Genomic DNA, 25391 nt, shown 5'->3' on the forward strand with positions numbered 1-25391 from the left:
AGACCCCTGTAGAACCGCCATCCTGTTACAAATGACTCGAAATTTTGTGTCAGTATCTCCCGGTCTATATTGCTTCAACGCTGCAGCAATATTGTTTAGCAGGATTGTTTGAACATGAACTGCAATGGATTATAATATTGCTATAGATAAGCAGAGGAAACTATGAATGGATTTCTATTAACTACTATACTAACTACTATAGAATAGGTTATGTCGCATGACCCCTTCTGGGAATTCTTGCACGCTCTATTATCTATTTACTCTGCATACAGCTTTTATCATCCATGAAATATCGGATGCACTGCGTAAACTGACAAGTCTGTATTGAATATCTTTATTTTTACAGTAACATACTCGTATATGTTGTATAGAGTATAGACTCGTATATAGAGTCTATACATATACCTAAACAAACAAACAAACAAAAGTAAATATAAAAAAAAAACCTACAACACTCAAACTCATACCCAAACCACAGTATTACAATATTATTTAGGAAATATTGTAATACTGTGCCCAAACTCAAAAGTCCTTTTAATTACGTCGTTAAAAACTTAAATAAGTATTGGTAGATATTATATGTATTATAATAAAGACTTAAAAGTGAAGAAAAGTTTCAATAAAAAGTAATATATTTATATTATTAATTTTCCTGTGAGACAATGCCTCGGTTTGTTAGAACACTGTTCTGTGGTTAGAACGCTTGTAACATAATGAACAACGTCATATAAGATTAGCGCAAAACTAATGACTTGTGGCAAATATAAATGGGATGAGATGGCGTTTAAAATTTCTTGTAATATTTACGAGCCAACATATTTCATAACGGTAATATTAATAAGATGGATTGATTTATGTTCAACAAACAAAAAAATATTATATGATTTTGGCGTGACAAAATATGTTTTGGTTTTCGTTCCACAATTTCTAGTTATCAGTTTGCGTTTGTATAGTCGAATTGCGTAGACTGGAAAATCGGCCTTAATTCACAGCACGAGAACCGAGCATTACAAAGCTAAGCAATACAGCCACACTCGGAAAGTTTATCCCAAGTTCTAATGATACAAGAGCATTTCGAGAACTTGAAAATTATTACACAACTCACAGATTTGTCAAAGCATAAACCTTTGTATAGTTTTGTGTTATATACGGTTCCAATTAGCTGAAGTAATGGAACTCGGAATTGAACTGGCTCAAAACGTTTGTGCTAGAAACAAGGTTGAAAATCACTTCGGAGCAACAATCATGTAGAATGGATTAGCGTTTCAGAAATTGTTTTCGTTTAATTCGTTGATGTCATTACGCAGTATTCTACTTGGTTTAACTTTACATTAAGGCATCGAAAACGTTTTCACGGTTTTTATATCTGGAAATGCGATTTATTCATCTATATGTCCATGCCTTTAATTCTAAACGTACTCTCGTAAAATCAAACAAGATTATAATTACTTCACTGTATTGAATTAATTTTGATTGTGTGTCATCGGATTTTTTTTCTATTATGGATGGTTCTGTGATAAAATTATATTGTTAATGATTTTAAACAAATTTATTTAGAATTATGAATTGTAATATGAAATAATGGGTATACCTACTTAATAAGCATTTTTTTTATATTGACAGTATATATACTAATATAGAACTAACTAAACAAATTGCAGATTACTCATTGCAGCTACTATCATCAAACATTTAAATTATTGCATTTTAAGTCTAAGAGTATATACAAGGAAAATTGTAAGAATCAAAGGGTTAACAGACAAATGAGAAGACTTAATTCACAATTTTGGTAATGCTCCTCAGTTCCGGGTAAATTAATCGTTTTGAAAAATGCCCTTAACTGACCTAAACGGTCCATTTCGCACCGCAAACTCGAAATAATTACGTAGTATAATTCAAGTACGCAAGAGGAATGCTTGACATTAATTTTAATGTTCGTATTGTTCTAAGTCTAAAAAGTTGGGACCCTCCTTTTAAGTGAGCTCTACTGATGAAATTATTTTTCCACTTATTTATCGTCAACTGTGATAAATTTGTAACATTCTCAGGGTGTATTACGGAGTTAATTCATGACGGCATTTGTATCGAGTATTTTTATTTTACTTTAAAATGAGCTTTGTTTTTAATGTATTTAGCGGAGGTAGCTGGCATTTGAAATAGCGCTAGCTGGCATTTAAATGTTTTTGCTTATTCATTTTATGTCTGGAGTAAAGTTTCAAAGCTATATATAATGAGCCAGTTGATTTCAATACCCATTTTAGAATTTGTTGGATAGTTATATTAACTTTATACTAAAAATAATTTAATGTGACATTTTCTAACTATTATTTTAAATCATAGTCCGGAGCAGTGGCACCGTTAAGTATTATTTTACAAAAGCAACAAGCGTTATTCATAGTTTTCCATACTATATTTACCTACCAACATTATATAAATAATGATTACAAGAATTGAATAAAATTCGTATTTTAAATTAAATATTTGTTTAAAAAACAAAAAATATTATTACTTCCATACTAATTTACCTACAATTAATGATCGGAAATTTTCATTCTGCAAATACTGAATAACTGCAATACCTTATACCTAAGTATGTTTATTTTGGAATAAATACATGATAAGTACTAGTTTTTTTCCACAGTTAGCACGTACTACGAATAATTAATCAATAAACTATATTTTAAAAGCTGGTTACAATCATACAACAGTAATAATGAATGCGGTTACACATATTATAACAACGTGTAACACAAGGACGCATTCAACCGCAAGTAGTAACTGTCTATAACGATATTTGCTCACGTGTTGATGATTCAGCCCTGTAAATCATTATTTTAAAATATTCATATCATCATCATCATCATTAACAGCCCATGTTTGTCCACTGCTGGACATAGGCCTCAGTCATGGCACGCCATATAAAATATTCATATACGAAAACAAAATTTCAATAGACATCATTTTGTGAAATTTCTTTATGCAATTTTTATATTGTATAAAATTTCGCATCGAATACTCCGGCGTAATTTCAACTGTAAGTTTCAGTTTTAGTATGTCTTGTACTTTATTTTCAAGAAGCAGAGTTTAAAAGTTGGTAACTTTGTTTGTCATCTTTGAAACTATTGGATGTTGAACTATTGAACATTATTGCTTCGACAAAATGTGTCGTATATTTTATTTCTAAATAGCTTAGGCTCAGATGAGAAGATCTACAAGCAAATAATTAGGCTTTGTCAAAAAGTGTTCAGTCTATATTATTATAACCTTTACTTTTATCACTGGTAGAGATTTCGTTAGTCTTCACGTATTTATTACATTTATAGCATATTTTAGAATAACCATCAGGTTTTACATATAGGCGTCATTAAAAAATCGGTCAGAGCAGATCCGAGTTTTGCCTCAAATTCTACAAGGGGAATACGATGCGAATTACCAGGAATGGAAGAGCGACAGTAAGAAAGAAGTTCTTATTACTGTCACCCTATATTCTTTGATTCTAAATCCTCTTTTAGAAACAAAACTAGCTGTAATGCATATCTTCATGCTTTTCACTTTCGAATATATATAGTTACGTAAGCGTGTTAACGTCACTATGCATTATTATAATATGATTTACTAACCACTAATCTCCTAATTTAGCTAATCCACTGCACATGGTAGACATATGGTATATAAATCAAGTGAGAGTACAATAATTTTGATGAGCGTGGGTTGGGCGAGCTCATCGTAACACCAATTTGTAAGACGACACCTGTGTCTTACTCTTTTGTTATGTACCTGCTCGTGACATCGAATAAATGGGGCTAGATTTTTTGGACTCGCTCAGAATTCTGGCGATAATTTCTTAAATAGAGTATGTTTTGAGGATTCAGTTAATATAGGTAGATAAAACTTATGTTGTATTATTTACTAGTTTTTGATTTTACGTGAGTATTATGTACATTAAGAAATTAAAGACTTTTTAATGGATTTTAAACGCGTCCCCGTGACCTGCACGCTCGCTGTAAAGTGTTCGAAACGTCGGGAAAATAATATAAAGAATAAATAGCGTTTAAAATCTGTTAAAAAGTCTTTAATTTCTTATGTTGTATTTCTAGATTGAAAATACTTATAAACATTCCTATGATATTCTGAATCGGAGTTTGTTTTGAGGAAAACATTATTGTGTTTGTCCCCATCATGCAATACTAAAAAAGAATCTTTATAATTTGGAAAGCCGATGTATATTCTAGGACTAGAAACATATTGTAACTACCTTTAGCCTTATCTTTGTTCGTACCATGCGTGCAAAACCGCGAGTCGAAGGTAATTAATTAATATGGTAGTTCAAATATAACTTAAATATGATTTACTTTTTCACGGAGGAATAAAATAAACTATACTTTATTTTACAGAGCATCTATAGATATATTTATCTAGGTAATTTATTGATATTTAAAATCGGTATGTAATTAAACTCTTTCTGATTTCTTATTTTCACCAATGACAACCGCCCACGGTAGCTGAATAAAAAATAGACTGTAGTAATTAGTATCTTTTAAAATAATTATATTAGCTTAGTTCTTGTATTTTAAAAATATTCATACATATTTCCACGAATCGAGTAATTCAACAAAAGGTTTTATTTGTGTATTTACTCATATTTTTATACAATAATACATCCGTATTGGCTCCGGAAATGTATTGTGTACAATTTAAATATAAATAAATTTACTACCGGACCTATATCGGCCTTATATTAAAAGCGAGTTGACGCTCAGTAAACAAACTCCATTTAATAACAGTGCAACTTTACAAATGGATCAATACGAATATATGAGGAGCAAGTAAAGTCGATGAAACAAATACGTTTTATAATTCAAAACCATTACGCCTATGGTGGCGACTCTAACTGTGTAGATTACTATTTTTTTAATCCAGCTATCTACGTCATGTTTTAAACATACAAAACTTACTGTGTGTATTTTAGTATTGGTTAACTATACAACATAATATTGCTGAATTAATTAACGAAAATATAGCAATTATTACATTATCGGTAGTAATATATGCCGAACAACAGGGCTTCGCATCCAGATTTTGCCAAAATGAATATCGTTCAATTTTAAAACCATCTCGTCCTTTGTGATGCTTCAAGTCACTCTTATGGCTTTATCTGGTTAATTACTAATTAGGTAGCTTTGCTTTTCGCATAATTCCCTAACCTTTGTAGCAAACGTTGCGTTGATTACAATTCCAAAAAATGCCACTCGCTTATTATGATATATTTGACAGAACATTTCAAAAACCATTATCAGTTTAATTAAGAAAGCAATTAGAAATATAATCACGTATATATCAGTTCAACATTTCAGTGATTAACGTTTATTGTTTAGCAAAAACATTATGGAAGGTTATGACAAGACAGAAACGGTAAAAGATGAATGGCTAACAAAAACTTTATCTCGCGTTCTCGGAGGCGCTGGCTGGAACAAATAGGAACCTGCAAAGAAGTAAAACAAATGCCTTCCTGGAATCATCCTTATAAGAAAAAGGAGATATATTTTCATTGTGCGCATATTATTTTGCTACGTTATTAAATTCTGTATGATGTGTGATGCTACGTTGTACTTTAGTTGTTTAGTTAACAAGTTTTAAAGGATTGTTTCATTATGCTTTCACGTAATCGTAATGTAAAAAAATAATAATTAAGTATCCGTATCTGAAATTTTCACTTTGGACTTAGGGCTCTTATGAATTAAATTATGTGATTTCCTAATAGCAAAGAAGAATCAATGTAAAGGTTATGAAAAAAAAATATACTAAAATTACTCAGATAAGAGCTAAAACTGTATCACTCGAATATTCCTCTTTAGGTTAGAATCCTGAACATTTATCAAAAATCATTCAACTTTATTTTCCCATGTTTTGTAAATTCAATGCTTCAACGATAAAAAATACTTTGGTACCCGAATTTCAAAGCGTTAACACCAACCAAGAATTCTTTTGTCCTGTAAAATAAAGTAACCGGGCGGTTCGGGGAACACGAACGAAAAATCACATCGACTATATAACCAAAACTTAAACATTTTAGCAGCACTTTGAGTGGTGAGATAGGAATTTATTTACGTAAGGACATCGCCAAAACAATCTAAATAATATTTAACACCATCAAAAATGTTCGCTCCATTGACAGGGATCAACTGCGCACCTTTTCCCCTGGTGTCCGTTTTAGCTCTTTTCATGATAAAAAACCTCGATCTTCTTAAAGTATCCAAACGTATCCATATTCACAATAATAATATACCTATATACAATTCAAGTTGATTTTTACAATCTCTATACTAGCAATCCAATGTTTCCAATATCGTCTACCTATGAACAACATGCAATCCGCAGCCTCACTGACCGTAAAGCGGTAGCAAAAAATATTGCTATTAATTTCATAAGCAGACGTTATTAAAAACTCAAGTCACCGTCTCATAATGTGCCCCGAGTCCCGACGCACTGACCTGTCGACGCATTTCACGCTGAGACAAGTTTGAACAGCATTCGGGTGACATGAGCGAACATCAAAGGAACCAAACCATTGTTGGAGTGGCACATTTTGTTGTACGTACCTAATCTCAATCGGGTTTTTATTGTACCAAGCCTTGATTGAAGAGATGTTTGTTTTGTTTGTAGTACGAATGTTTGGGGAAACCAGCCATCTATGATTATACTTTATAGCGAAAAAGGTGTGGTTCCAAAAACTTGTAAAACACAAATTTATTTAAGAATATTATTTTCTATTTCTTTCAAGATCTCGATACATTCTGGAATACCTATCCTGATCGTTGTGATAAAAATGTTTGTCATTTTTATTTCTGTGCGCTTTACATCTAGCTATGTTTAAAGATAATAAATGTTCACATAATTATCTTTAAGGGAAAAAAGGTTATTGTAAATTTGGGTTGACCGCCTCATTTGTCTGGGAAGTAAGTTGGAGTTACAACCAGGAAGTTTTCATCCCCCGAGGAAAACAAAAATATAGACGGCCACAGAGGGAGTTTACTGTCAGCTCGAATTCATTACGAAACCTCGTTGTCTGCCATTTTTATTCTAGAGAAAAGAGGTTCACTGGTTAGTAGAGCACGTTGACTTTAAATACTCTTATTTAAAATCTGACCTTTTTATGGTATTGTTTTGTACATTTTAATATTAGGAGTACCCGTGCAATTCATCGTGGTATTAACGTTTTTATTCATTTTTCTGTTCCACTATCTAAAACTTAATTTATGTAACCTCTACTAGGGTTTTTTTCTTTGAGTTAGATGAAAGAAGCATCACAAAACGAACGCATATTTCATAAAATGTATAAAATACAGTGGCACACTTGGACAAGGAATAAAATGAAATAATCGGACAGATGGTCCGTTCAGAAATCATAAAGCATGTCAAGGTCGCTGCTTGAAATAAGGAGGCTGTAAAAATCACTTTACAACCTATTGCTGACAGAGTGGAATTCCGCTAACGACCCGGACCGCCTTAAACGAGGGCGCAAACGACACTTGTAGTCAAAGAAGTGCTTAAGGTTTTACGCGACTTGGTTTCTTGTACACGAGATGTTTATTGACGGCAAATACCTTTGAAACGCAATTGTAGGTGTGTGAAATGTGTTTAACATGATTACAGTGGGAATGATGCACGGTTTTGCAACGAATCTTCGAGATTTTGAATGTTAGACGAAACAGTTATTTAACAAATAACAAATATTACTAAACTGAACTTTAACGGGAAAATAAATCAGTCTCCTGTCTATACCCTATTACATCTCGAATTTAACAATTAAGCTCTAACGATGCTGAAGGGGAGTTGTCTTTGTAATTTTGGGCAAAAAAATCTCCCTCAAAAAGTTACGGCAGCTCCGTTGTCTAATTAGAAATAGAAAACTGCCATTCGAGTCAAATTACGCATAAAGACTTCACGAATATTTTTACCGAATAAATAGAACCCATTCAAATATGCTCAAATTCTATAATTCAACAAAAGTACAACGTAGTAATTTTTTTGAAGACCTCAATCAGCATTTATTTTATTTTATTTTTATCCGCGAAAATAGGCTCTAGATCCATTTATTTTATAATATGCAAGAAAGTTTCTTTATAATTCTTCTTATGAAGCTCATTTATTGACACAATTTTGAGAGTGCGTTTTAACTCCATTACTCAAAATGTAACTTATGGTTTTTCACTTATAATACCACAAGTGCTTCAACATTATCGGGTATTTTCCGATAGGTTCGTTGCAAACAAATGAAGGAGTCAAGTTTTTAGTCAAGGTTAAAAAATCACGAGCGCGAAGTGCGAGTGATTTTTCCTGAAAAACTTGACGACTTTATTTGTTTGCAGGGAATCTTGAGGGAAATGCCAGATAATTTTGAAGCTCGTGTGGTATTCGGAAGATTATTTTTCCGTCCCAAATGTCGGCCAATAATTTCACAATTGAATTGAACCTGTCAGTTTGACGTCAACGACCAGAGAAAAATTTCAAAAAATTATCAGTATAATACCATGTAGGTTGTACCACGTGACGTCGAATGGTGCAATTCTATTGGTCGATATTTGGGTCGGAAAAATAATCACTTATAATACCACAAGAGCTTCAAAATTATCGGGTGTTTTCCGATAGGTTCGTTGCAAACAAATGAAGGAGTCAAGTTTTTAGTCAAGGTTAAAAAATCACGAGCGCGAAGCGCGAGTGATTTTTCCTGAAAAACTTGACGACTTTATTTGTTTGCAGGGAACCTTGAGGGAAATGCCAGATAATTTTGAAGCTCGTGTGGTATTCGGGAGATTATTTTTCCGTCCCAAATGTCGGCCAATAATTTCACAATTGAATTGAACCTGTCAGTTTGACGTCAACGACCAGAGAAAATTTTCAAAAAATTATCAGTATAATACCATGTAGGTTGTACCAACGATTAAAAGTTTTTAAAAAGATAAATCCATTTTCTGAATTACATGTACAATGTACATACAAACATTATCACTGAATTCGCTTATGATTAATGGTCCAAGCATATTGCTGAATAAGAACTTACTCAAACTACTAGAAACTAACTTATAAATTATTCGAAATTTTCCAAGTCATGGTATAAGCATGCTTGTACATTCCGGGGGAATATTCACAAGGGTATTTCGAAAACATAATAGTGGCAATCCATCACTCCGCTTTATTTTATTGCCTCTTATTTATTACGTTTTCTTTTGTTATGCAAATAAGATTCAAACCAATTGTAATGCTGCTTTTAGTTTAGTAAAAACAATATCGCAAAGCTATCGTTATATATGGGCATTAAATGTAGGTTAAAAATAATTCCGTGAAAAGAAAGTCATACGAGATATTGGTAGATCGTTTATCATATCATTTATTGTATCTTCTATCTGTGCTTCTAAATAGCTCGTTTTATACAGGACGCGGATGTTACAAGTTACCACAATAGGATATATTATTGTATTGTCGACACCTCGACAATACGTCTATTTAAGACAAAATCACTTCATAAATATATGTAAAACCCAAGAGATTTCTAAAAAAGGTTTCCTTTAAATACCCTTTTTATCACCCCAGAATAGCTTTTATTTAGCTATAAATTTATGAACAGAGAAGACAAGCTTTTTACAAAGTTATTTTAAAGTAATACTAAAACCTATAAAAATGCCACTAACTTTTATTAATCTCACATCTCAGCTGAAGCGTCAACTTTCTTTAATAAACAACTTTCGATATCATGAGTTCCGTAACAGTATTCTTCCTGAAAGGTACTAAACTTTATTTTATGTCTGTTTTACGTTTCCCTGAAGACGTAGTAATTGTTAGATAAGCTATCTTGTAAACTCTTATTAAACGCCTTACATTCTTTCGCCAATTCGGCACTAATTTCCTTAAGGGATACCTATTTAGAATATTTCTTTTGTTACTTAAAAGTTTAAATAATACAAAACAAAAAGAGGTTACAAACGAAAAGTTTAGAATATAGATAGCTACCTTTTTACCTTATTTAAACGAATTAAAATGGTTGAATCTTTGAATTTAACATCCGAAATGTAAATGTTACAAACATTTTGCAGGAAAATTAAACAAATTGTAAGAGCTAATTAAAATCAGATGAATTTTTAAAACAAGTTTTTCACTTAAAATTGTTTGACTGATTTCGCTTAACGGGTCAACGATTTTGCGAAAAGGTTTGAAATATTTAACAGGTATGCTTTTATTAAACGATTTTGAAGTTGAAAAGCTCTTGAATTGGGCAACTGCTAATTAAAGATAAGATGTTAAAAAAATGTTGGTACTGAAATTCCAGTACGTACATAATACAATATGTTCAAAAAATGCAAAAAATAAAATATGCATTGGAAAAGTTCGCACCTTGTTAAACTAAGCGCTAACTATCTAAAAACAAATTTAAAATGAAAAATACATATTGTTGAAAACATTTTTTAGGGTAACATGAAACGTGATCAAGTTGTTAATGGCTTTTTCAACTTACAAATAAAAATTTGTGAATAACAATATGCTTATAGATATTTCGTATTATTATCTATATACTTTTATAAATAACTTAAAATTTTTAAAACATGTTTTGCTCTGCCTGTTTAATTTTTACAGTAGTTATAAATTACAGGTGAATTCAGGCTATCCACATTAGAAATATTATGTGTTTATGATTTGACAGTAGATATCTACATTTTCGTTCGTTCCAGTTTTTTTTTTATTTTGAGCCCGCTTTGAGCACTCTAATTTGTTCAAAGAAAAATTGTTGGCCCAGTATATCTACATAATATTATAAAAAAATTGTTTCTATGTATAATCGTAAACAATTCATTTAATCCTGTGACGATCTTCAACAAAGACTTCTGAGTTGGTACGACCAGGGTACTAATGACGAAACCCGGGTGCTAATAAAAAATATCAATGTGAATATTAAAGTGATGTTTTCAATAATTCACAAAACTTCAATTATTTTCCACCATACGTCGACCACAGTGCCATTATATTAAATCTCGATATCTTTTCAGGTATAACTAAACGCTTGGTCGGAAGCACTTGTCATTTTCACTTACCTTGACGAGGGTACACCGCTCTTTTGAAATTCCTCCTACCCTCATTTTCTTACCGCAATATTTCAAAATACCCTGCACTTAAGTATGATTTGATTCTTTGTCTCCTTTTAATGGATATATTTTGTTCATAATTAAGTGGATGCTAGCTAAATAGTGTACGGTTACAATATAAGTTTTTGTATGGAAAATAATTGTATATAAATTGTATATAGATTTATAGTAAATTAGATAAATTAGAATCCATTTCTTTTACTCTTACATTACACCTTAAACCTTTCTGACTTTTTAGTCTTTGGGAAATAAAGAACATATACCGACAAAAGTAAAGAAAGGTCGTAATGGATGACTTTCATACAGGGATTTGAAACTTTCATCAATTTGACAAGACATCTTGATGCATATGGGATCCCCGATGGCAAAGTTATGGTGTCATAAATTAGAGAAGAGCTGCCAGAGTGGCATCGTAAGGCATAAGTCGAATAAAAAATCGTAAAGAATCTGTTCAAACACAATTTTATTAACATAGTAAATAATCAAATGTAAAATGCCGATTTCGATAAGCTCTTCATCCCATTATGGAACATTAAAGTCGGTTGAAATCATATTATGATACATGAAGTAAACCGTTAAGAAACTTTATAAATTATTTCCCGGTATTTGAACAATTCCAAATCCTAACAAGATCGTGCTTGAACTGATAATTACTTCACAGCAAACTTGCTTCTAAGAAGCTTAGAGAGATTCTAACGAGGATATTTAAAGAAAGAGTTTACCAGCGTTTAAGTTAGAATTATTTTCAACTAATGTCTCAACATTTCGCTTTCTGTAAAATATTGTTTTTATTGTAACGTGAACGTTTTGCAAATATTTTGCTCGGTCATGCTCATGCAGACTGCGTACCGACCATTTGTTATCGTGTTTTACAACGTGACGTATTTTTGGCATTCGTCATACTTTTATCCTATATAATAGCCACAATAATTTTCAATTCTTTGAATCATAACCGAAAATATTTTCAGAATATTATACAGTAGGTAAGCAAGGATAAAATACAGTGGCACACTGAATAAAATGACATAATCAGCACAGTTGGACGTTCAATCATAAAGCATGTCAAGGTCACGTCACGGCTTGAAATAAGGAGGCTGTAAAGTCACTTTACAATTCTTAATAATCACACACTTATCATAATAGTAAGGAAAAATACTTATGTTAGTTATATATTATATTAGGCAGTGCATCAAAGTTATAAAAAAATATTATAAAGTCTAAAAAAATTAACTTTAAATGTAACATTACAAAGAATACCCCACGATTATAAAGTTACGAAGATAACTAATTGATTCTCATAAAGCTGAATAAAGTTTAATTCCGAATTACAAAAAGTAATTAGCGAAGCTTGCACGAAATAATCTGAAACAATCAAATACATTGCAAATTGCAATCAATAAATATTTTCCATAACTGGTATTCAAATGAAGGTAAATATTTGCATAACACAGGCTTTAGCGAAAGCAAATATTATATTGGAGCAAAATGTTAACTTTGTAAACATATTTGTATTAACAGCATTTATGTATGTTCGTGTAAATCTGACGTCGAGACGTATTGTTTTATATTTGAATAAAATTATTTATGATATGAAGCCGTCATAAGCACACAGGTCGGCAAGATGTAAATGTTGAGATTTAATAGCCAATAGGTGTCTTATTATCATATGATCAATACAATTGAATCAATTTAGTATTAGAAATATATCTTTCGTAAGTAAATATATGAATTCAAAAAGGATAAAGGCTTGTGTACATACAAATAATTATTAGCGAGAAATTCAGGAATGGGTTTCAATAACTTGATATTATAAAGGAGCGTTTGCAAAGAGAACTCTTTAATGCGAACACAAATACGTCAAAGCTCTCTTAAATCCTATCTCCTTTTTAAAATCATATTGAACGAGGATTATTGGCTTATAAATCAGCTTTTCCTGTCTGTTTACCTAATACTCTCGAGAAATTATGTTTATTTTGAAAAATATTAATCTTTTTATCAGAATAGCAACGATCTTTACTTTGAATGTTTTTGTATTGTTTGCTTCTTTCTCTCTGTTATAATACCCTGCAACTGATCCTGGCCTTTTAGTTATTTATTTCTATTATTACAACATTGGCTAGAGCAATTTAATAGAACCTAACAGTATTACTACTGTTAATAAAAAAATCCAACCAATTCAGTTCTCATAAAATATAGACAAGACACTCTTAAGTCTTAGAAGATTTAAATTAATAAAGAATGTTTGTATAGTTTTTCAATAAACCTACAATATTATTTATAACATTGTATACAAATAGACTTATAATTAATTTAGCCAGTAGCCTAAATTAATTACTACCACATTTCCGTCCCATAGTACATAATATATGCTAGGATTTTACATAACTTTCGAGCGATGTAACTTTAGCATGCATGAGCCAACAAATTAAACATTTAGATGTGGTCAGTTTGAATTCTGCCTCAATTTACATTTAGCTTCGGGCTTTATACGGACAGTTAGCAAAAGTATATAGTTACCGTTCTTAATTAACGATGACGGTAACATTCATGGGATTTTTTAGGGCTTCAACCTCGTTAACAATTAAAAACTTTAAACAGTCCATTATTTAAACAACTAAGAAAATAATTCCTTGTACACAGTGAAGGAACTTTGTTTTACAACTGTAGTAAGATAGGGAAAAAAACAGCATAGGTTAATTTACTCTAGGAATTCTGCTTTAAATCTTTTCTTCACTTAATTATTGATTTGCATATCAAATATCTATAAACTAATGCTTTTATTACATACATTTATTTGGATTCGAATTCTATTACAGATACACTGACATCGTATAAAGTTAAGGGACATTCAGAGGGCGCACGTTCCTTGCCGCTAGGTTTAAAGTGAATGTCGATAATCTCAATTCAGCCAAGTTCGGTCGCTATAAACACTCAATAGAATGTTGGAAATTCTCCAATGAAGATTTGTCTGTTCGTACTAAAACCAGCCTTGTAAATTTAATTTAAAACAAACATTTAAAATAATGGAATACAGCTTTTGATATTCATCACAAAACAGCATATAGTTTTTGCAAATAAAAAATGACAGTCATTGAAAAACGTGGGCAAATACTAACCATATATAAAAGTTCATATCAATTTAACCACTGGCAGGTAATGTTTGCGAACGTGATAACTCATTCACCCAAAACTATTTACATTGAACCCTTTTTGAAGGCATAAATGCCTTACTCACTTTATGGATAGCGTATTTAGGGTATTATTTGAACTAACTAACGTGTATTTGCTAAATCATGAATATGTTGAAAGAGTAATAAAAACTTGATCTCATGAGAACGTATAAATCAGAAAAAATCCTTAGATTAATCTTTAGGACTTAGTACTAATTTATAGAAAAGAAAAACTGGGTTTAGACCATCTATTAATTAGTTAAGTGGGTTTAGGTGTATTAAGGAATCCGCTACTAATCGTGTGGGTCGTTAAATGCTAAGTGATCACCGCTGACGACTATATACACCCTAATCACTGTCATAGGTGATTTGCCGGCCCTTTTATTGACACATAAAAACGTCTCTATGTCGTAGTTGATTCAGTCAATAGGTTTCTAAGAGCTGTGTATAAGAATAATTGTGAGTTAATAATAGTAAATCTATGACAATATGAAAAAGCTGAAGCGTGTGTTTGTCTGTTAGTTTTAACGCACTAATATAAGGAACTACTGAACCAATTTCAAAAACTCTTTCAATGTTGTATTTGTACCCTCTTCTTCCCTCAGTGCATATATAACTCGGGCGAAGCCGGGACGGACCGCTAGTTATCCATAAGTTAAGAACTATTAAACATACTGTGTCTGGTTTTAAAAGAAAATTACAAGGTTTCTTGTTGATTCTCCTGTGTAAATACTGTTTTCCAGACCGTTGGTTCTGAATCAAGCGCTTCTAAATCAAGTCTAGTTGAATGAAACCATATTTGAGTTTGAAGTTTGTAAAACATTATTTAAAAAAAAAACTAAAGGATAAGTAACACGTGTTTAGATAATAGTAAAATAATTTATCAAGCTGCCTATAGCACATCTGCAAGGATCATTTATTATTAATTTTTGGGCGGGATAATATTTTCAATATAATGAGCTTAACTTTGAGAGATTTCAATAAAAATAACACAGAGTAGATTGTTGGGATGAGGCTAAAATCGACTTTACACCGTTTTCCTTGCGGCTACAGTTTTGTAATGAAATTGAACGAACTTTAATCACTTCAGGTGTACCTTCTTCGTAATTTACTTCGCTAAAATTTACTTACGTTCGGAAGTAGAAACCTTTTTTGGAGATCCGTGGGCAATTAGATATAATATATTTGTACTGACAAGTATTTTTTTGTCTATATGCACATTACATAGGTACACATTGTTTCGAAGTACAGTGCAACCTCGATATAACAAATCTGAAGGGATCAAATAAATATTCGTTATATCAAGTAATTCGTTGAACTGAGGTTCGTTATGTTGAGGTTAGGTTGGTCTAAAATTCGTTATAAAGAGGTCTTTTACGTTTCTGATCCATTTTAACTAGAATCTTTAACAATAGTGACGAGCAGCAGTGTTCACATTACTTTCCAATTTAAATTAAACAAAAATGATCGTTTTACGAACAAAAGCATGTCGAAACCTGTCGCGACATGAATCACTTATTATGAGATTAAGAATCATTACATTGGTTTGAACTTTATATAAAGGTTTTGGGTTGACGAAATTCGTTAATTAGAGGTATTTATACTTTTCTTGATAGTTAAAAATTCGTTATAAAGAGGTGGTTCGCAAAAAATGTTCGTAATGTAAAGGGATATTTTATATTGAATTTTATGGACAATTCAAGGGGATTACGAAAAATTCGTTAAATCGAGGAAATCGTTATATTGAGGTACGTTATATTAAGGTTGCACTGTATTTTGTTTATTATAAGTTTGTATATTTGAAATGTTATGTTCTGGGAACCTCCAACATACCTACATAATATTTCCAAATTGGACAGAAAGGTCTCAGAAAATATACAGGTATAATATTATTATATAATACTAGCAGTCCGCCCCGGCTTCGCCCGTGGTACATATTTACGTTTTCTCTACATAAGAACCATCCTCGTACTTCAAGGAATATAATAAAAAAAGAATTAACGAAATCGGTTCAGCCGTTCTCAAGTTATGCGCTTACCAACACATTTTGGGATTCATTTTTATATATAAGAATAAATGGTGGTGAGAATCAATTTTTTAAGAAATGTTGTATAAATTCTCATTACATTTGCGCAATGCACAACCCTATACGTTCTTGTCTGTTATAAATTAGAATTTATACAGAATGAATAAATTCTATCGATGAAATATTTTCCCAGAAAGAGATATTATTTTAATACTTATTTCTCAGAAAACTAGCAACTTGTTAATTTGCTACAGAGAAACGCAATCGTATCTCCCTTAACTGGAAGATTTCTCTTTGCTGTAATTCCACGCAAATCAGATATCGGTACCTAATATATAAAATGTTTGCATAAGATTAGTTTTTCTTGGAAAAAAATATTATTGCTGCATTCTTCTTAAAGGTAACTTCAATGATATCTTTATTATATAAATACTCATTTATGATACGTGCAAAAACACAATTTCAGAGAAAGTAAGAAATCACCTATAATATATAGAAACTGATTACCTACATATTTTATATTTGGAAACGTAAATAGCACCTGCATTTCTCTGGGACAACTGAACTAATTTCAATTTGGACCGAGGTTTTAGGGTAACGAGTAGGCGTGAAGGGTGTATTTTTATCCCGGAATAACTACGGGGATTTAAGTGGGAAAGCCTGTTTTATCACCTCCCGTACGACCGAAGCGAAGTCACAAGCACAGGAGTTAAAGAATTTATTCCGTTTTAAAACCGTTAAAAGTCTTAAATTTTAAAAACTGTTCTACCTACCAAAATGAAATTTACTCTGACAATCTTCTAATAGGTATTACCTATTATTTACAAATGTTATGCTGACTACAAATATATTTTGTCATTAAATACAAGATACATGAATATACTTCAACATCAAAGCATTATAGAGTTTAATGAACAAAATCACAATACGAAATATCCTCTTACAGAATTTTTTATTCCTAATACACACCAATATAATATATCGTATCGACGACATCGTTATAAAGAAGCAATTTAAAAGTTATACTCATTATACAAACTAAGTTATACTCATTATAAAAATAAATGTCAAGTATCTACAGGAAAATTCAAGATGAGCATGTGCCAACTGCCACGTTCGATTTCATACACGCGCTGCAGTTACCCTTCAAATAATTTTATTTCCTGCACATACGAACTTACAGGAACTATTAGTTCTCGATAACTAACTTACGCCTGCCTTGACCCAGTGCTCTGCTGGCTTCACATCACCTGTAATTTGTTTACGGGGAATATTTGTCCTAGATCCTGCGCAGACCTCGGGAATGGAGGCTACTGGGCTGATTACTATGTGGGTCAATGGCGAAATATATATAGAAATGCAGTTGTTCTATTGGTTAATGTAATTGTAAAGTATCGTTGGTTTCAAATAGTACCTACGCTGGATTAATTTAATGGCACAAGGTTATAAAATTACAGGTTTAATTTAAGAAATGCCCCGAAGACGCGGAGTTTACTATTACGATTTGTTGAGAAATGTTGAAATAAATTAAAACAGAAGAAAGAAAACAGCCTTTAATTTTAATAATATGGGAATAATTCCATGTTATTAAAAATAAAGGCAAAATATTTAATATTAATTTATTATTCCTCATTTAATTAAATCAAAGGCAAACATTAATCTATAGGTACAACGTATTAATTATATTTACAACGTTACCAATAATAGCAATACATTTTCATAAATTAACTTCTGGTAAAATTATAACGTATTACTCAAATAATGTTTCCCCTTAATTCATTGCATTCCGTAGTCAATTAATATATGAAATTTCAGTAAGGGATTAATGAAAATACACACAAATCATGGTTCATTAATTTTGAAAGGGCAAAATACAAGCCTTTGTGGATTGCGTTCGCACCTGGGTGAATTTCAACAAATGCCATTTTTCTTATCATATCGGTGAACTTTTTCATTTATATATATTTTTTATTTTTTTCATGTTTAATGTAATATTTAGGATACTAAATACTCCCTTATTGGTAACCATCAACGTATCTTTTAAGACTATGGAGAAAATTCAGTTTGAATTCTGGTTTCCACCGATGTGACAATCCGGCACCGATTATCTTTTCTGTACACCGATATGATAAATTTATTCACCGATGTGATATACATATACAGCGATATGATAATCTATCCACCTTTGAACATCAAAAAAGAAATAGTAGGCTTATACATTTTTGAAGGAGTGACTAAGAACTGAATACCTGAACTAAGGGTATTATTTTCTTAGAATAAAAAATAATGTTTTTTTTAATTATCATTGTGTTTATTTAAAAGAAGTATAAAAAACAAAAATTTCTTGTACGTTATTGTACAATACACATTTATTAATGTGGCGATCAAGCTAATTGTTTTGCCATGTGTAGGTACACTTAAAACATTGTGGCGTTCTAGGTTCAACAATACTAAGAATAGAAACTTTATATAAGAAAACTTTATATACCTAATTAATCAGCCTTTTAAGTTTAACCTTAATCATAACAACACTACAATAATCACAGCTTTAATTATCACTTAATTTAATATTTTTAAAATCTTTGTTCTCAGTGCGTAAGTATCATAGATTACATAGAGATCGCTTATATCTTACATCTAGCAAATAATCTTTACCCTTAAAAAAAAAACTTAAATTAAATCTGTCAGTATAATTTGGTTATTATGTTAATCAGCCTTTAAGTTCAACATAAATCACTACAGAACTTGAACCGTCTTCGTACTCCACTTTTATTAAATTGCACCATAATTAGACTTTTAAGTCATAGAAGACTATGTAGTATACCTATAGTTAATCACAGCACTTAATTACGTACTTTTATAATTATTATCTGTTACAACAATTAAACCTCTTTTTTTCAATTAAAACTAAAAACAATAAAAATAAAAATTTTAAAAACAAATCAGCCCAGATCAAAATAAGTCATCATCAGTGTCACTGCAACCAAATATATAATTAAATCTCTGTTTGATGTCAGGAGTTGGTTTACGTGGCTCATTTTTTTCTTTTTTAAAGTTAATTTTAGATTTTATTCTAAATATTTCCTCATCGGTGTCACTGTCTTCCACGGTAGGACTTGAAAATCTATTAGATGCTTTTACCGTATCCTCTTTATTTACGAATTGAGTTGATTCCTCTAAACCAACTAAAATGTTCGTGTCAATTTTCTCTAAAAATGAACAGGCAGGAGTACTTTGATCAAGATCTACATAGTTCAATAGCAAATTTTCAGACATTTTTGTCGAAGAGGATGATCTGGGTGCCGCATTTTCCGAGATTTTTAAACCCTCGTCTGTCGGAACACAGATCTGAGCCAAAAATTTTGTACCCGTTGTCTGTCGTGGCACAGATCTGTGCCAAATCATCGCCGGTTGGAAATTAGCTCATTGTAACGCGAATATAGTTCAAATCTGCATAAACGTCTATTTAGTTGATAGCTTATGAATTACTGAATATTTAAAGTCCATCAATTAATAATTTGACCGATAAATATTCGAAATATAACAGTAATTATGTCATACTTTAGTCGAGTAACTTTTAAATTTTAAAGTTTTTTAAAATGTAAAATTTTGCGGAAAGTTGATAAACGGTAAGTATTTATTGTTCTTTTTATTATTATTCACTATATATCCTAATGTTTATGGGCCGAAATAATGAAAATTACCAATAATTATACCACAAATAATGGCTCCAAATATGTATCTACCATTTCACTGTACGTTACTTAGTTTTTGACCCCTGGTTAATCGTATTTTATTTTTAATATTGTATTTGTTTTTTACATCATTTTACAAGAAATTTTATGAAGATTTTTATAATATAATTCAAAATTTGATACTGTGTTCCATTTTAAAGATATTTCGTTTTCAATTCAGAACCGACAATAATTTCCCCGTAAAATTCGCGTACAGGATGTTCGCATATTGTATGAAATTGAAAAATTTAATTGTTCGTCTTCAATTAAATTTTTCAATTTCATACAATATAAAATGTACATATGTTTTGTTTATATTGATGGGTATCGTTTTTGTGGTATTTATTGTCCTCAGGTTTAATACGATATAATCAACTATACAAATTATAGTCCGTAACCTCTATGGAATTCCTTTAATTTTAGTATATTATGGTTAAAAGTGTATATTATATGCTGGAAAAATAGTTAAAAAAAACCTACATCGGGAACAATGGTTTTCACTATGACCTATATATAGGACAAAGTGACTATGTTACTATGTAATTTGTGTAGGACAAACTGGAAAAGAAATTTAACACATTAATTGTACAACATATTCTTACCTTAATACAAATGCAACATATTATTTTTTATTGGGGAACCATATGTTTCTGAAAAAATGAAAAACCGGCCAAGTGCGAGTCGGACTCGCGCACCGAGGGCTTCGTACAAACTTATTTTTTTAATTATGCTGTAGGTATCTTTTAATTCATATTTTAGAATTCTTTATCTGTGCTATAAGACGTTGCTATTGTAAGTTTTTATAACCTTGCAAATGTCGAAAATTACGAAAATTTGCAGCATAAACGGTTGTATCTTTTGATTGCGTTGGCATATAACCCAGATAGTCCAAAGATGTTTTTACACATATTTTGGGGTTATTTCTTTAAAACTGGAAGAATGTTTTTTAATGCTAGGCGTCCATTAGAGGCGGATCGGGCCGGGCCGCATCGCAACGGGCCGTCTCTAATGGACGCGCTGTTTGCTCCTGCGTCCACCTGTACGGGGCGCGGCGGACCGCCTAGGCGGATTTTATCTAACAGACGCTCGCCGCTTACATCCGCCTGCCTGCGTCCACTAGACGGGTCGGGGCGGGCCGGGCCGCAGCGCACCGCCGGCAGAAATCCGCCTGCGAAGCGATATCCGCCAATGCGTTGCGGCCCGCCCCGACCCGATCCGTCGCTAATGGACGATGTTTCATACAAAACATAGGCCGGCGTATTTTTGCGTTGCGATGCGGCCCGGCCCGATCCGCCTAGTGGACGCCAGCCATTAGAGTTTTGAACCTCAATACGATTCGCGCTTCAAGGACTCCGAACAAACCTACTTTTTATTATGTTTTAACTTCTAGTGTTTTTAGTGAATTTTTCTTTATCTGTGCTGTAAAACCTTGCTTTTAACCAAGTCCACTTAACTTTTGACCCGTAGGTTTTGATTCCCTTGCTAGTAGTTGCGGTTTTCAGAATATGCCGCATATGAATATTATTTCTTCTGATTGCGTCTTAAATCTTATATCTCCATAACAATTTGCATGAAATTTGGTATGGAGATATTTTGATACCCGAGAAAGGACATAGGCTACCTTTTATTGCGAAATATGTACCACGGGCGAAGCCGGGGCGGACCTCTAGTCTTATATATAAAAATGAATCGCAAAATGTGTTGGTAAGCGCATAACTCGAGAACGGCTGAACCGATTTCGATAATTCTTTTTTTATTATATTCCTTGAAGTACGAGGATGGTTCTTATGTAGAGAAAACGTAAATATGTACCACGGGCGAAGCCGGGGCGGACCGCTAGTGTATTATAAATCTGAGTTTTTAATGTGAATATCAAGTTAATACATGTAGCCGTTCATTAGTTGTAAGTTGAAATTATTATTTTTTTTTTTATATAAAGTGTAATTAAAAAAATCATGTTATTTGCGATTATAAGAATATCTGTTTTATAAAACATTGCTTTTTACCAAATTTAAAGATTTTATGTACTTGGGAAGTACCCTGTCGGTTTTGATTCCATTGCAAAAGTCAAAATTTGCTAAAAATTGCAGCATTAATGGCTGCATCCCAAAGGGTTTGGTTTTTAAGGGTCCAGAACCCTAATAGGATCACGTCTGTCCATCCCATCTGCCCATCTGTCTGTCAAGACCCATTTTCACAGGAACGCGTGATGTGACATAAAACTGAAATTTATATTGATTACTTGAGTCGATTGAAGCTGTGAAAAAATCAAACTTATAAACCAACGCAATCAAAAGATAAAGCCGTTTATTAACTCAGGCCCCGGAATCACAGACACAATAGAAAATCTATTGTATCGTGGACCGATCGGGTCGTTCGGGAATCGGGGCTCAATGGGTTATGCTACAAATTTCGACATTCGCAAGGGAATCGACACCTACAGGGTACTTTCCGTGTACGTAGAGTTTTGAAATTGGGGTAAAATAAGGTCTTATAGCGCAGATTGAAGAATAATTTCGAAAAACATAAAATTTCGGAGTTACAACATAATAAAAATGTTGTGTGGTTTTATGAAACCACGGTAAAAGTGAAACTGTTCGAACGGTTCCGAACACTGCCTTATACCTACTCGGCAGCCGACCGTCACGCGACATGCGCTACACAGACCAAAAAGTTTGAGACGATGTAATAAAAGTTTCACTTTAAAAATTGGTTTGTTCGGAGCCCACGGTGTGCGAGTCCGACTCTCACTTGGCCGGTTTTTTATTCTTATGTACTATATGTAGTACATTCGTAGGCCGAATGTTAAAGCTGATGTAGATCGCTGTCTGAAGATTATTTTTATTTGCATTCATGACTTTAAATAGCCTTGGAACATTACTAATTTAATAAAACGAATTAAATTCATCATTTGCAGTACGCCTGCAAATATAAATCTACCCTCTCATTTTGTAAATGACTAGCGATAACAATTATTGTATTTTTTCCTTTTGGTGTCAAAACTGCTTCTATTACCCAGAAGAAGAATGCAATTTTTCTATTTGAAGATATCACATTGCTGTTTAAACTACATAATCAATAATAACTTATTTGTTAGGTAACCCTAAAATAAACTTCCGTCTTGATATTTTAATTTTCTTTCGAAAATAAAAATTTGTATTTGATAGAATAACCTTTTCTGATTCGTAAGCATTTGAGTATCAATAAAAGAGAATTCAAATGGATCCAAACAACGATTCTTATGGCAATGGAAGACAAGACACTCCAAGGCTTACTTTAACAATAGGACGTAACAGTATTTGAAATCAAGAAATATTACTCTGTATATTTTATCAAATGAACAGATAATAATACTAACACGATTAGTGTTTGGGAATTTACAGCTTTTAATTCCTGATACCAGGATTCTTCATGAAATTCTACACATAACACGTCTTACTTTATTCCAATCAAAATATTTTTTAAGTTTCATGTTGTTTGTGTACTATGGACTCCCTAAACTACTGAACCGATTTTAATACAATTTTACCGATTAGTTTATATCTTAATTACAATATGCTTGGAAATGCTGCATGTATTGAAGTACAACTAGATTGGATAGCGTTCATCACTTTCCTGATCACATTCAAGTGGAACCTCGTGGTAATAAATCGTCGTCTCGAGGCGGTCGTTGTGTCCGATGTATAAGAAATAAAACCGGCCAAGTGCGAGTCGGGCTCGCGCACAAAGGGTTCCGTAGCAGCAAATATAATAAATTACAGTTAAATCAACCTATCTCAAAAACTATAAGAGATACTTTGATCAAACCAAAAATCGTTGAAAGAGTTAATTAGCATGCATCACCTCTATTTTTTTTAGAATTTTATACCCCGTAGTTATAAAAATAGAGGGGGGGGGACATACTTTTTACGACTTTGAGAGCTGATATCTCAAAAACCGTTCACTTTAAGAAAAATGTTTTTTAGAAAACTTTATATCATTTTAAAAGACCTTTCCATTGATACCCCACACGGGTATGTACATCGAAAAAAAAAATTTCATCCCTCAGTTACATGTATGGGGGGCCCCACCCCCAATTCTTTTTTTTACTATTTAGTGTCATATTTTTGTAGCGGTTCATACAACACATATTCCCATCAAATTTCATCACTGTAGTACTTATAGTTTCCGAGTAAATCGGCTGTGACAGACGGACAGACGGACAGACGGACAGACGGACATGACGAAACTATAAGGGTTCCGTTTTTGCCATTTTGGCTACGGAACCCTAAAAATGAACAGAAGTTAACGTTATTTATGCTAAGTTGCAAATATTCCTATTTATTGGCCAATGTTGGCGTCAACACCACACATTACAACCACATGAGTATATAAATAGTACAGACACAAAGCTTCATAAGAATTTTTTTTTCTGTCAGTTAAGTAAAATTTATTTAAGTAAATAAAACATTTAGATGTATAATAATTGTTTATTTATTTTGAATCTTTAAGTTTATTGATTTTTATCCTTAACATAAGCTGTATTTTATAAAAAATATTTAAAACTCGAATTTCCGAAATTTTTGATTTATAAGTTAAATGTAACGGTTTATAATTAAGTTATGGTATAATTAAATGTAGATTTCACTTTTGTACAGCTTAGACATTTTTCTGTATGGATACAGTGCCTTTCGATTTGTAGTTGGACAACATTTCATTTTATAGGTACCTACTATATTATAATAATTAAGAGCATGAAAGAAAAAAAAGCATTTCTTCATAATGCTATTGTTACCACAAAAAATATTTTCTTAATCGCTAATTTTAAGAAAAAATAAATTAAAATTAAAATTGATGTGGAGACGTTATACATACAGACGTTAGAACAAAGTCCACCATAAGAATGAAGTCATTTAGGAATAAGACGATTTTTAAACATTAATAAAAACCTAAATATTTAAAAAAAGTAAAAATTACTGTTAGTTTTTATCTAGTTTTGATTAAAATAAAAATAAATAAAAAGTAGCAAAAATTTTTGAAATGTTCTAATTTTGGAGCAGACTGTAATGTCTGTATTTGTATGAACATATGTGGAGATCGCGTCCACTTATTTTCATGCGTAAACGATGATATTCATACTCAACTTTCTCGAATTTTTATAAAATAAACCTATGTTTTTGTTATATTCACTCAAAAGATTGTCTATTCTAGTGTGAAAATACAAAAATAAAAATCTAAAATACCTTGATATTATTTTTTTATGAGTATTTTTCTTTACAATGTCATATTTTTTCAAAATGTGTGGGAAAAAATGCTTCTAATAAGTAAAATAAACACGCCAGGGAGT

General features: G+C 31.8%; 3 long non-coding RNA genes across 3 annotated transcripts in view; 1 reads left to right on the forward strand and 2 right to left on the reverse strand.

Moving 5' to 3' along the window:
• Positions 1 to 25391, forward strand: part of LOC149487000 (uncharacterized) — a 412994-nt gene that overhangs the window by 306467 nt on the left and 81136 nt on the right. The gene's annotated exons all lie outside the window — the stretch shown is intronic.
• The window catches only part of LOC149487006 (uncharacterized), a 191238-nt gene that overhangs the window by 47294 nt on the left and 118553 nt on the right, over positions 1 to 25391 (reverse strand). The gene's annotated exons all lie outside the window — the stretch shown is intronic.
• The window catches only part of LOC149487008 (uncharacterized), a 109119-nt gene that overhangs the window by 38641 nt on the left and 45087 nt on the right, over positions 1 to 25391 (reverse strand). The window lies entirely within an intron of this gene.

The sequence above is a fragment of the Colias philodice genome, chromosome 7, assembly GCF_061535455.1.
Source record: "Colias philodice isolate Cphi_HAF_F1 chromosome 7, ilColPhil1 Martin Lab GWU primary, whole genome shotgun sequence".
Classification (NCBI taxonomy): Eukaryota; Metazoa; Arthropoda; class Insecta; order Lepidoptera; family Pieridae; genus Colias; species Colias philodice.